The 15,144-nt window shown below is 41.2% G+C and overlaps 1 protein-coding gene across 8 annotated transcripts in view; it reads left to right on the forward strand.

The window, feature by feature from the left end:
* The window catches only part of LOC127581957 (LIM domain-binding protein 2), a 349,031-nt gene that overhangs the window by 254,215 nt on the left and 79,672 nt on the right, over window positions 1-15,144 (forward strand). The window lies entirely within an intron of this gene.

Raw genomic sequence — 15,144 nt, forward strand, 5'->3', positions numbered from 1 at the left:
AGGCGTAAGACAATATTGTAAGGTTGCAAGAAGAGTTAAGTATTGAAACATTGTGTAATTAAACAGCACAGTTAAAGCTTAATATAAACTTTACATGAAGAGTACTTATACAAGTATGTTCGCTTTTCCATGTGCTCTGATTTTAGAACATTTTGGCTTCAGCCTAGCAGTGGAGGAAGGTCCATAACATACAATCTGCTGGAGGAACTTAGCAGGTTGATCAGCATCTGTGGGAGGGAAGGGATTATCGACGTTTCAGGTCGAAGCCCTGCATCAGGACCCAAAATATTGACGATTCTTTTCCTCCCACAGATGCTGATTGACCCGCTGAGTTCCTCCCGCAGATTGTCGTTCTAGATTCCTGCATCTGCAGTCTCTTGTGTATCCAAGGTCCATAACATCATGTGTGCTTTTAAAGAACCTTCTTTGTTTCACAATTCCTGAGATAAAATTATCTGATTCGTGGTTAAATGCAACCTCATGTATGGTATTGATTAGGTTAGGCATACTCTGTGGAGACAAACAGAGTTATTGAGTTGGACTGATGACCTTTCATCAGAGCATTGCAGATGCTGCCTAACCTCTGAGCATTTACAAAATATCTGTTGGTATTTTAGTTTTCCTCAATCTTCAATATTTTGCCTGTTGGCAAGGTACTGATTGCTGCTGTCCACTGAATTAGTATTACTGAGGTAGGAACATCAGACAAGGTTTCTGCTGCATTCCTCTGGTCCCTGCTGGGATATGGAGGTCAGAGTAAGGGTGGGCATAGTTTAGCCAAGTTGCTTTCCGACTCCCGTGCCAAATTTCCCACTGATGTTTGTCTTGAGCCGCAGGTGAAATGTAGCCATTTAGTTTAAGGTCAAGAGGTTATAGTTACCTGTGGGAGTGTTCTCTGTTGAATTGTCAGTGAAAGGAAGGAAATTGAGGGTGAGCAGATTGCAGTGCGCTGACACATTCCGATCCTTGAGGCACCACTTACTGCATTTTATTGTTATTTTGTGGATCAAACCCTTGATTGGAGCTGTGTTTGATGCTTTTATTTACAATGTTTTCATCTGTATACGTATAGTTGGCATATTTAATTATGTAATAAGTTGCTATTGATACTTGATGGGGAAATCATCCAAAACCAAAAATAAATCCTGTAAAGTATTAATTGGCTACCATTTAGAATTTAAGAAGAAGTAATTTTAATCATGATATGAAATTGATAATCTGATTGAACCATCTGTAAAATTCATCATTTCCATCTCTCCTTTGTTTCTTTAATGTTGTGTGTGATATGTGAAACAGTACTATCATAGTATCATTTCTCTTCAGTGTTTTTAAAATTCTTCAAGCTTCAAAGTCAAGTCATATCCTGCTGGTTACTATAGTGACATTTTATTTCTAAGCACTTACTGTAGGCAATGACAGTACAATGGCAGCTTGCAATGCACAAACCCATAATCATCTATTATTATCAAGCTTGATGAATACTACTTGATGGTTATTTTCTGTGCTTAATGTTGTACATAAACCTGGTTTTGATTTTTCTGTCTGCTTTATTTTTCTTATACTAAATAACTGAAACATACAGTGAATAAATGATACCTGAAATATCTGGTATGCTAATTCCATATATCCACGTGTAAAATCAGTTCAAAGATTTATTTAAAATTGCATGTGCAAAATGTACAAGTACATTATCAATTTTGTTTAATGATGTGTAATTTTATATAATGTAGATTCTTTTACAACCTAATTTTGTTTGCATTAGAATATGATAACTGTAGTTCAGAATTGCTTTTAAAAATATTTAAAATAATCAAACCCCATTCACTTACATTGCCACAAGTAAAATTAAAAGAATAATAAGAATTAATTCCACACTTCTATTGCAGAAAAATCCTCTTGGAGCAAATTGAGGAAGTCAGGTATTGAAAATGATGGTTGGAAAATCATGGGCTACTCAGCTGGAGTGTGGAATTAGCCCTTTACATTTTTAAACATCCTTATTTCAAGTATACCTTTAGCCAGCAGTGAAGCTCATAATGAATACATTTTCACCTCCTTTCAGTTTTCCCTCCTCTTTTAAGGTGTTAAGTCATTTCTCAGGGGACATAGTGTCAAAGGTTTTGGTTGTCTCAAATGGCCACAATTCATGAATGAGCTTGAGAAAGATTGTCCACTGGCTGTGAAGCGAACTATACCTGAGTTTGACATCCAGTCTCTCGCTCTCTCTCTCCCTCTCTCTCTCTCTCTCGCACACACTATGTCGGAACTGTAACAGATTTCTCTTACCCTAGCAGGGAAGCTGCAGCCTGTTGGAGTTGCCTCATCACTATTACACCTGAGATGAGGCAACCTCCTTACCAACTGGAGGGAATTGCACAGATTTTACAGTTTATTTTGTTGGAGTTATTTTGTATAATTATTTTGAAAAGTGACTTTGTATTTCACTGGCCTCAGTACTATTCTTCACCAATGAAGTGGTAATGACACAGACATCAGGCATGCTGTGTTTTTGCTTCCACTAGTGTGGATATTCTAGCGTTTTCCTTTCTGACCTTCCACCATTGAGCCTTGAGCTCATCCTAACTTGTTCCAAGTTCTGATCACCCATCTCTTGTGCTTGGTGATTATGTCCTTTGTGGCCTCTCTACTTGATATCTCTGTAACCTTCCCAAAGCCTTTGGGATCTCTGCACACTGCCGATTCTGGCTGCTTGGACGTTCCCAAAATTAATAGCTACACACTAGTGGCTGTGCTGTCAGACATCTGGGGCTACACTTTGAAATTCTCTTCTCTCAGGCTTGCTAATTATTTCTCCACTTTTAAAGACTCCCACAACTCCATCTCTTTTAATTCTTTCCTTGGCTCCTTGCCAGGTTTTGTTTGATGACACTCATATATAGCACCTTAGGTTCTTTTGCTGGATCAAATCCACTATATAAACTCAAGTTTGTTACACTGGCTGCAGAATGACTGAATATGGGTTTCTCTCATCTGTACTCAATTCGGGTGCATCTTATATGAGGGTTTGTTGCTAACATTACAATATTTTAAAAGAAATTGAAGAAGCAAATTTTGACTGAGAAGTCTTAATTATTGTTTAATTGCACCTCTCAGATGCAATTTTGCTGTGGATTCTTTCTGATATTTTTTCAGAATAGATTCATGTTGTATGACTTTTGATTTTCCCTGAGCTGAACTGATGTTTGATTACTGTTAACTAACTAATGAACAGCAGTAAAAGTTACTGATAGAGATGATTGGACAAAACAATATAGCTAATAAGAAATTCAACTAAAACTTCTGAATTACAAGAATGTAAGTATTTAATGAAACTCTGCCTAAAATCCCACCTCATCAAAGACGCTGTGAGTTGATTATTCCTCATGTTAACTAATTATCCAGTCCTCACGGTAACCAGAGACCACACTGATATATCAGCCATGTTCACATCATTACAATCCATTTCCTACACTTTTTATCTTCCAATTGCCTAGAGGAAAGAAAACATTATTTTAACAGTGTGAAACTCTGTAAAAGCTGGTCTTTATCTTCTGACAGGTCTTTTCCTATACCTTATGTAAGCCAGTATCTGAAGGTTTATCTGTTGTCAAACTGTATGTTCAGAAAGGAACTATTTGCTACTTCTGAGATTATTATTTTCAGCTGAAGGGTTTACCTCAATTTAGAACCCTACATTAACAAGTGACCTTTGCTTAATTTTATGGTTGCTATTTGGCAAAATATTCTGTCTTCTGTACCTTCTATAATATCTGAAACAGTTTGCTTTGTGATTTGTGCCTTCAACATTTAAGTGGTATTCACTTCCATGACCCTGACCCTTGTCTGCAGTTAATAAGAAAACATCATAATCTTAAACACTGCCACAATTTTTTTTCTAGTAAGTGTATAGTGTGAAAATTTAAAATGTTGGAGAAATAGCCTTCCTTTTCTGAGACTGACACAAAGAAAGGATTACACTGTACAATGTATTCATCAGCAACAGAAGAGTTCTAGCTCATATTCAGATTATAAACATAGGAGGATGAATGTTACTACAGAAACAATTCCCATTGTGATGGTGATGATTCTGTGACAAATTCACAGGTGAACTGACTAGTTCTTTTGGTTTATTGACTTTAAAGACATCTTTATCTGGCCAGCTGCCATTTATGATGTCTTAGTCCCAAGTCCTAGCTCCTGCAGACTTGTGACCAGTGTTTCAACTTCTCCTCCAGTCAAAGCTATAAAAAAACGTGCTGTCATTCTCCAGGCTGGGGTTAGATCGAGCACTGGAGCAGTTCCAAATGGACTGGCCTTCTCTTCCTGAAGTAGTGGTGTGTCACTACCTCTGCAGCACCTGAAGTGAAAGGTATGTGGGGTGGCTTGTGGGATGCATAGGGTCACAGTTACACAGTGAAGAATGAACAGAGGGGGAATTGGCTACTGAAAGCAGCTGCAGCTTGTCACACAAGGTGTGCAAGGTAAAGTAGAATTAAGAAATGATAATAGAGATTAAGTCTGCAGAATTTCTATTTTATGTCTCCAATTTTGTCATTTAAGGTGCCCCTGGCCCGCAGAAAATTGAAGAAATTTACAGCACTGAGGGAGATCATTTTGACCATTGTGCCCATTGCAACCAAAGGGATTCTCATCTTACGGTCCTTAGCCCTGCAGGCCACAACACTTAATGCTCTTGTCCCTCCAGTTTTTAAATGTGATAGTGTTTCTGCCTCCACCACCTTCTCAAGCTGAAGATTCAGAGCCCCATCACCTTTGGTGAAAAAACTGCCTTCTCTTCTTTCCCCTTATCCTTTCACCAATTACTTAGTATCTATGTTGCCTCATTATTGTCCTGTCGAAGAGTTGAATCCTTCCTTCCCACTCTATCGAGGCCCCTCACAAATATCAATTAAATCTCCTCTTAGCCTCTGTTCTAAAGAAAATAAGTCTAGCTTATATAATCTTTCCATAGAACTGAAGTTCTCCATTCTTGCCTCTGTTCTCATAAACAAACTCTTCCATACATTCTCCAGAGGAATCGTGCCTTTACTGTCACCTTACCAGCAATATATTCAGATCCAACATTACATTATTGCACTTATGTTATGCTTCAGCAAATACAAAAAGTATCCTATATGCCTTCTGAACCATCTTATCTATTTGTTATACTCCCTTCCTCTACATTTCCCAGTATTGTGTATTTCTGCCTTATTTGCCCAAATAAGTGCACACAATGGATGGAATTGCATTTGTCACATTTTCATGAACCTGATTAGCTCTTTGATAGCTTCCTGTAATTTTGCAGCTTTGTTATTGTGTGCACCCTTTACATCCAAGACCAGTGTCAAGTTACATTTGCAACACATGACAGCTCAGCATTTGGGCACGGGCCACTCCATAATTATTCTAAAACTATTTCAGTTTAATCAGTATAACATATGTACAGTAGGTGTAACATTCTCCTTCTAAAATAATCACATTCAAATTCCTGCTGACACCTTGGTTCTGTGATTGTTTCTGTTGTGAGGCAAAAGGGACAATGCAACTAACCTCCACAGTATGGATATATCTTGTAAAGGGTGGTGCAGAACAGTTAATGCAAGCACAGTAGTGTAGCAGTTAGCGTAACGCTTTACAGTGCCAGCAATCCCTGGTTCAATTCCCACCGCTGTCTGTAAGGAGTTTGTACGTTCTCCCCGTGTCTGCGTGGGCTTCCTCTGGGTGCTCCGGTTTCCTCCCACATTCCAAAGACGTACGGGTTAGGAAGTTGTGGGCATGCTATGTTGGTGCCGGAAGCATGGCGACACTTGCGGGCTGCCCCGGAACACCCTATGCAAAGATGCATTTCACTGTGTGTTTCGATGTACATGTGACTAATAAAGAAATCTTATCTAATCTAATGCTATTGCAGAGGTTGCTCATGACAATCCCCCCCCCCTTTTGATTAGTTCCCATTATCACCTTCCTTACTTATCAGATTCTAGTACTTGTAGCCTTTCTGTCCCCACTCATCAACCTTCAGCCTCTGTCTGCACCTTCACCCTCCCCTCCCTCACTTGCGTCTATCTGCCCATCATCCCTCACCCCTTCTCGATCCATCTTGTCACCCACTGGCCCCTGTCTCACACCCCCCTCCCCCTTTCCTCTTTGTACCGACTAATTTTCCTCTCACTCTCAATCCTGATACAGGCTCTCAGCCCGAAACCTTGACAGTTGTAGAACAGAGGGACATAGCTCCCTGAGAGTGGTGACACAGGGTGGTGAAGAAGATGTTTGGTTCACTTGCCTTCATTGGTCAAGAGTAAGGATGTCATGTTACAACTGTGAAAGATGTTGGTGAGATCACACTTGGAGTATTGTGTACAGGTATGGTCGCCTGGCTACAGGAAGGATGTCAGAAAAAATTCACAGTGATGTTGCTGGGACAGGACACTTGAGTTATAAGGAGAGACTGGATAGACTGTGGTTGTTTTCCTTGCTACATAAGAGGCTGATGGGTGACCATGTAGAATTATATAAAACTATGAGGGGCAGAAATAAGGTGAATGGTTACAGTATTTTTCCCAGGGTAGGGGCATTTAAAACTAGAGGGCATGCATTTAAAGTGAGAGGGGAAAGCTTTTAAAGGAACCAGAGGGGCAAGTCTTTTTACACAGAGGGTGGTAGGTGTATGGAATAAACTGCCAGAGGAAGTGGTAGAGGCAGCTATAAAAGACATTTAGACAGGTACATGGATAGGAAAAGTTATGCGCCAAATGCAGGCAAATGGGTCTAGCTCAGGTTGGCACCTTTGTCTTCATGGACAAGTTGGGCTGAAAGGCCTGTTTCTGTGCTGTGTAACTCTATGACACTACAATTCCTTTCCCTCCACAGATGCTGCTCGACCTGCTGAGTTCCTTCAGCAGTTTGTTTTTTTGTTTCCTAAACTGATCCTTGACACGATTCACAATTACTGCAAGGGTATTTGTTTTTTTTTCCCTTTTTCATGTAGAGGGATAGGATGCTTCACTGAATCCTGCAGAGTTACAAGTTCCTTTGTTGTGACTTAAGAGACTACAATTTTCAGGCAATTAAACATCAATTCTATCCCAAGCTACAAGAGCTGGCATCTGAATGCAGTAATTGATTACACCTCATTCTTTTTTGGCTACATACATTAGCAGAAATGTATACTGTTAACAGTTGAACATTTTGCACTTTATAAATTTTAGTATTATGTTGGCACTGAAGTAGGCTTTCTTAGATAATACGCACGGGAATATAAATTGCCACAGAAAATGAAATGAGTTCCAGAAATCTGGAGTTGGTGAAGTCTGCATGTGTTCTCCTGGGGCTGTAACTGTGAGGTCAGAGTTGAGTTTTGCTTTCCTTCTCTTTGTCCTTGTCCCAGTCTCAGACTAAGGGTTGTGTGTAAGTTTTTGAATGCCTTTTGCCTATAGATTTTGTTATGCAGCAACTCCCATTCTTCGTGCTTGGCATATGGAAATCACAGTCTCTGGGAGTGGAGTGATGGTTTCCAGGTTGAATTGCAGCACGACTAAAATTCAACTGGATGTTCCTTTCCTTGATCCTGCAGAAAGCCATTGTCTATATCGGATGCAGATGTAGTGCCATTCCTAGCATGATTGTTCAGAGCTTTGTCAGAAGGAATTGATGTTGATCCAGATTGTGTCCATCTTTGATCATTCACAATGTGACTTGACCTTCATTACTCTGCAGTGGTGCCATTGAAAGAGTGCCTTCCAATGCTCTGAGAGCTTCACTCGGGTGAGATGAGGGGATTATTTGCCAATTCTCCTCAGGCACCCCCCTTCTTCCCACCCTCCACTGCCTCCCACCACCCCAACACCAAATTCACTTTCCTTGCCTGACTTCCTCACCCACCAATCGGTCCCCCAATTCTACCCCATTCATTGACTCTCCTGCATAAACCTCTTCAACCACTCCTTCCTTCATATGAAAGATAATCACAGCCATTGCCGTTCACTAGCAGCTGATCCTTACCCCAATCTCTCTTCTGACTTATGACTGCCCCCTCTAACCCTTCAATGAACACCGCCCCCCACCACCCCGCAGCCCCTGGCCACCCAACTAGGTCCCTCTCCCATGACATTTTGGACCTGTCCAAAGCTTTATATTCTATGATTCTATGATTCGTATCCAGTGCACAGAGGGAATAACCTTTCTTGGGTAAAGCCAATTCAGCAGCAGCCAAAGTCTTGGACTCGGTCATTATCAATTTACAAGTGATCAATTAACACACCTCTGCAAGTGCCAAGGAAATTCAAAACATTTGAATGTGATTGAACATGTTAGGGTTGATAGTTGACTGGATACTATCAGTTTCAAGCACCACTTTTGCCTGAGTGTATTTCTCTAATTATGGTACAGACATTGTTTGTGATACAGTTTTTGACAGATGATGGATTTAACTTGCATTTTTGCTGCAAAACCTTTCTGTTTCTGGTGCTGATGAATGGAGTTTGAACAGCCCTGTCTAATTTGGAAAGATAAACCTGTAAAGTTAACTTGCCAAGGTTTTTTGAAAATGTTATCAAAGACACAAATCTGGAATTTGTTTTCACTCATTGATGTCATAGTTATCCTTAGTTACTACAGAGACAACACAAATTGTGTAGATATTATAGTCACAACAACAAACAAGCAAGCAACAAACAAAACAACAAATTTCATGTCATAAGACCATGATAATGTCTGATTGTGATTCTGATTCTCAGTTATTACCACGTTGTTAAAGCATAATTTGTTTAGTTCAGGTACAAAGAAAGAATAACATACCAGCTTTTAGTCAACCTTCCTGGTCTCACTTCCTTCGACTTGGTTACAGTATCTGTATGATGCAACTTGGGACTTCTTTACTATGTTATGAGTAAATATTGCCATCACGTGAACGTAATATCAATTTATCAACTGTTGTGCCAAAGTGAACAATATCTTAATAGCTCTGACAGGGTAGATACAGAGTTGAGTTCTCTGCTGGAGAAACAAAGGATTGCAGATGCTGGATGAAAGACACGATGATGCTGCAGGAACTCAGCAGGCCAGGCAACATCTGTGGAGAAAAGCAAGTGGTCAACGTTTCGGGTCAGGACCCTTCTTCAGGACTGAAGATAGGAAAAGGGGAAGCCCAATATATAGGAGGGAAAAGCAGAGCAGTGATCGGTGGACTAAAGAGGGGAGGCAGGGTGGGCACAAGGTGGTGATAGGTAGATGCAGGTAAGAGATAGTGATAGGCAGGTGCAGGTGAGGAGGGGAGTTCTCCACTGGCTGTGGAGTGGTCTAGAAGCAGGGATCACAATCTTTTAATACAGAGATTTGCCTTTCAGACAGGGATTAGAAGAAACAGAGTAGTGGATCTTTGGGAAAACTCTAGAGCTCAGTCACAGAGGATACTCAATATAATTTTAGATATGAAGGGGGATCAAAGGATGTAGAGTTGTGCAGGAATGCAGTACTGAGGTAAAAGATCAGCTATGGTCTTATCGAATGACTCAGCAGGTGTGAGGAGCTGAATGGCCTACTGCTATTTCTTACATTTATGTGTAGTAACTAATTAAGTTACAAAACATGATTTTGAAATGCAAGCTGGGTTGTAATTCTGCAGGCCACCTTATCTATGAGGCAGGAAGACCTGCTTTACATCATTTATCAGACCATTGTGGGAGGTGTTGTTGGCACTGATCAAAATTGTTCTGAAATTGCATTCCAGTTCATTGCTACTGAAAGACCAAACCTCAGGTGGAAGCCCAGTGGAAGATGTAATGTAGTCCATAGTGAAGTCCCCCAGCTCAAGTACTTGAGGAAGTTCCACTTTTAAGACCCGATTTATAGTTGCCTTCCAGCACTGAAAGTAACTTGTCCTTCAGCTATGACTCCCATCCAGTTTTGACCACCATGACTGGCTCACCTCAGCCCCACTGAACACATTAAACCTGAATTTGCTTTAACCTTGAACCACAGAGTCTGCCTGTCACCTTTGTTATGTGTACAGACTCCAGCAAATAATGGCATATGTGTATCATGGCATTACATATGCCCCTCCACAATTTGATGGTACTTCTGTACAGCTCATCAAAAAATATTGCAAATGGTGACATTGCGTTTGCTGAATTACTGTCACGGTGATCAAAGTGGTGCAGGAGCCCTCAGCTTTAGTAAACTATTCATTCCCTCAGAATGTTTTGACACAGTTTGCATGAAGTTCCCAGGCTTTAAACTACCGAAGGAGAGTTGTATATATAAATACAATTATATTTAAGTTACCTTATTATGTGTATTATAGTGATTTGTTTAAAAAGTGTACATCTAGATGGCATGTTTAAACTTCCCGTTAAATCTGCCTTTCTTTAATGGGGGAGGGGGTTGGGGGGGGGGAGTCTTCTGCTGCCCTGAGGTTGTTGGCTACCCACCTAAGGACCGTGCTGTTTCTTCTGGAGTAGTACTAGTGGTGGGGGTGGTTTGCTTGGAGTCTGTCTCCCAGCTCATTGGCAGAGCCCAGCACTGTGCAGGGACCTCTCTCAGTGCAACTGGTTGGCTGTGCTGTCTGGACAGCTTTGACAGCTAGTAAAGCCACAGCCCTAAACTCACCTGGGAAAGGTGTTCATTTGCTGCCAAATCTCTCACATTCACTGACATTCAAAATCACTCTGAATCTATTTAAAAAAAGCCATAGGAAAAGAATTACAACTATTAATAAAACACATGCACCTACTTAACACCTCATTAAAAACATTGCATCAAATAAAACACTCTACTTTCTCCCAGCAGCCACTTCCTCCCATTCATTTTATTAGGACTACTTTTCTTATGCCAGGTTTAATCTGGCATAGGTTTAATGGGCTGATTCCCTAGCCTGATATTGGCTATGGAGATTGGTGTTGCCCCATTGGACTCCATGTAGAGTCCACCAGCACAGCGCAGGTGTCCCAGGACAGGTGCTGCGCTGAGTCATGGGTGCCCTCAGGAGGAGCCCTATGAGGTTAGTTGCCAATAGATCCAGGCAGATCTCAATGGAAGATCTACTGCAATGTCATAGCTTTTTTTTATATATTATAGGGAAGATGCCAACTGCTTTCTGACATGGCAATTCTCAAATGTGAAATTCATTTCAAAAGCAATAAGCACCTCTTTTTGAGAGTGTTTCATTTTTGATGCTGCTCCAATTATAAGCAAGCGAAATCATTTCAAAACAAATAAAAAATGCTCCACTGAGATTTAATGATTCTTGAAATGTGCAAGTGGGAAACCAGTACAAATTAGGATCTGTAATAATGATAAAGCTGTCAATAATTGCTGGCATTATTCTGTAAAACTCATAGCTAATTCTGCATACACAGGTAAATGGGGAAATCTAAAAAGTTGCTGACAATAACATACCGCACTGACACGCAGTCCACTTTGCAGTCTTCACAATTTCTAATTTTGACCAACTTTTAATTCTCTGTTCTTGTAATTAAAAATGTTCAGTGAGATGTAGCGAAATTCTTAATGGTGCACAATGTTAATGTTATTGGGTAAATGATGTAATTGGTGTTGAAAGTCCATTTTTATTTGTACAAAATCTCATTCCTCATAGAATCATAGACTTGTACAGCATGGAAGCAGGCCATTTGACTCAACTTGTCCACAGTGACCAGTGGGCACCCTTCTGTATCAATCCCACTCTCTGGGTGAAGAAGGTCCCCTCATATCCCCTCTGAATCTCTTCCCCCACACCCTAAACCTATGTCCTCTAGTTTTATCTACCTCTATGAGAAAAAGTGGCCTGCAGTCTACCCTATATATGTATGTACCCCTCATAATTTTACATATATACCTCAATCATGTCCCTTCTTAACCTCCTCTGCCCCAGGGAGAAGAGACCTAAGCCTCTCCAGTTTCACCTCATAACTGAACTGCTCCATCCTAGGCAACATCCTGGTGAATCTCCTCTGGACTCTTTCCAGCTATATCACATCCTTCCTATACCTTGGTGACCAGAACTGCATGCAGTACTCCAGCTGAAATCTGACCAAGATTTCTTATAGTTGGAGCATAACCTCCCTACTTCTGTATTCAGTGCCCCAACAAATGAAGGCCAGTATCCCACATGTCTTCCTAAGCATGTTATGTACCTTTGTTGCTACCTTTGAGGATCTATGGACTTGTACCCCAAGTTCCCTCTGTTCCTCAAGACACAACCATTCATGACATATGTCATAGCCTCATTATCAGCTCACATTTTTCTGAATTAAACTCCATCTGCCATTTTTAGCTTTCTTCACCAATACATCGATATCTCCCTGCAGCCTAAGACTCCCACACTGCCAACAACTCCACCAAACTTTGTGTTGTCTGCAAACCTACTGATTATGCCTCCCACATCCACATCCAAGTCATTCAAGTATGTCATGAAGAGCAAGGGCCCCAGCACTGCTCCATGTGGGACACCACCAGTCAAAGGCATTCAATCGCAACCCTGCACCATCACCCTCTGACTCTTATTGCCAAGCCGATTTTGGACCCAGTTTGCCAATTTGTCCTGACCTTTTGAACCAGTGTCCCATGTGGGACATTGTCAAATGCTTTACTGAAGTCCGTGTAAATCACATCTACTGCCCTGCCCTCATCGATGCACTTCGTTACTTCTTCCAAAAAATTCAATCCAATTGGTAATATGGGATCTGCCCTTAACAAAGACATGTTGGCTGTCTCTAAGCAGTCCCTGCCTTTCCAGGTGATCATTAATCCTCTCCTTCAGAATTATTTCCAGTATTTTCCCTGCCACTGATTTTATGCCCACAGATCTATAGTTACCATTGCTTTTCCCAGCTGCATTTCTTGAAAAGGGGGACCATGTTTGCTGTCTTCCAGTCATCTGGTGCCTCATTTGTGTCCAGCAAAGACTTAAAAATCTCAGCCAGAACCCCAGCAATCTCTTTTGCATCCCTTGGCAGCCTGGGATAAATCCTGTCCAGTCCTGGGGATTTATCCACCTTTATGCCTGCTTAAGGCATTGAGTACCTCCCTTTATTTATGGAGACCAGCACTAGACTTTCCCCTACGCCTTCATTGAATATTCCAACTGCACAGTCAGTTTCCTTTGTAAATACTGATGGAAAGTATTCACTTAGGACCCCGCCTATACCTTCTGGCTCCATGCACAGATTGTCCCATGTTGTCCCCAATGGGCACTACTTTTTCCCTGTTTTGTTTTTACCTTTGGACCCTTATAGAATGCCTTTGGATTTACCTTAATCCAGTCTGCCAATGATTTCTTGTGGCACCTCTTTGCCTTCCTAATTTCCTTCTTAAGTGCCTCCCTACACTTATATATTCTTGACAGGCCTCTGTTGGCTCTCATATGTGTCATATGCTTCTTTTTTTCCCTTTATTCACCCCTCAATATCCTCAATATCTGTGGTTCCCTATACGTCTTAGCCTTGACTTGTACCCTTACAGGAACACGTTGGCCTTGAACTCTTGCCATTTCTCCTTTGAATGCTTCCCACTGTGCAAATGTGGACTTAACTGCAAGTAGATGCTCCTTTTGCCAGGTCCTCCCTTATGTTAATGAAATTGTCCTTCCCCCAATTTAAGACCTTAATTACTGGTCCACCCTTATCCTTTTCCATAACCACCTTAAAATATCTCCAAACTGACACTCCCTTCACTTGACCAGCTGCAGTCCCCAAGGTAAGGTCCATTAATGTTCTTTTCCTCATTGGCCTATCTACATACTCTGTCAAAAAGTTCTCCTGGACACGTCTCAAAAATTCCACCCTCTCTGAGCCTTTAGCATTAACATTAGGGAAACGGAGTCCTGGTTAATATTTGGGAAATGACATCCCCCAGTACAATAAACCTATTCTTATAGCATCTCCTTCATATCTGCCTACGTATCTGTTCCTCTATCTCCTGTTGACTGTTGGGAGGTCTGCAATACACCCTCAGCAAAGTGACTACACCCTTTTTATTTCTAATCTCTACCCATATGGCCTCATTTGAGGAGCCTTCTGGGATATTCGCACTCACTATAGAAGTAATGCAATCTTTGACTAACGGTGCAATACCTCTGCCCTTTTACTCCCCTCTCTGTCTTGCCTGAAAATTCTATACCCTGGGATACTGAGTTGCCAATCCTGCCCATCCTTCCACTATGTTTCAGTGATGGCAACGATATTGTAGACCCCCATGTTAATTAAAGCTTTGATTTCATCTCCTTTCTCTTGATACATCTGACATTAAAATAGATGTGATTTAGCTTTGAATTCCCTCGATGTTCAATTATTTGCTTGTTTTGCCTACTGGACTTACTATTTCTTTTCTAGGTGTTTGTACCCCTTGATCTGAACAACTACTCTGAGCCCCCTTCCCCTACCAACCCAATTTAAACCTTCCCCAACAGCACTAGCAAATCTCTCAGCAAAGATGTTGGTCTCACTCTGATTAAGGTATAACCTGCCCAGCTTGTACAGCTGAAATAATCCCAATGATCCAAGAAGTTAAAGGCCATCCTCCTCCACAATCCCTTCAGCCACACATTCGTTGGACCTATCCTTCTATTCCTATATTCACTGGCTCTTGGTACTGGAAAGAATTTGGAGATTACAGCCTTTGAGGTCCTGCTCTTTAAATGGCTACCTAGCTCCCTAAACTCATGTTGCAGGACCTCATCCCTTCTCCTACCAATGTCATTGGTACCTACATGTACCATGACCTCCGGCTGTTCACCCTCTCCTTTCAGAATATCCTGCAACTGCTCCAAGATATCCTTGACCCTAGCATCAGGAAGGCAACATACCAATCAGGAGTCTCTTTCGTAGCTATAGAAACACCTATCTGACCCCCTAATGATAGAATCCACTATCACTATTGCTCTCCCAGTCTTGTTCTGCCGCTTCTCTATAGCATTCCCTCAGAAAACATTTTTAAGATAAAATTTAGTCTTTTTTTAAAATCTGAGGCTCATGTCAAAAAAAACTCCTCCATCACAGGGCCTGCTCAAGCTTTGTGGGCTGTTTTCTCCGGGATCAGCAGGAGCTGCCATCATTTGGTTGCTGACTGCACAACCCAGACTATCAAATAACTTAAAAGCAAAAACCTATGTGTGCTGGAAGTACTGAGCAGGTCAGGCAGCATCTG

This window comes from Pristis pectinata, chromosome 2, assembly GCF_009764475.1.
Source record: "Pristis pectinata isolate sPriPec2 chromosome 2, sPriPec2.1.pri, whole genome shotgun sequence".
Taxonomy (NCBI): domain Eukaryota; kingdom Metazoa; phylum Chordata; class Chondrichthyes; order Rhinopristiformes; family Pristidae; genus Pristis; species Pristis pectinata.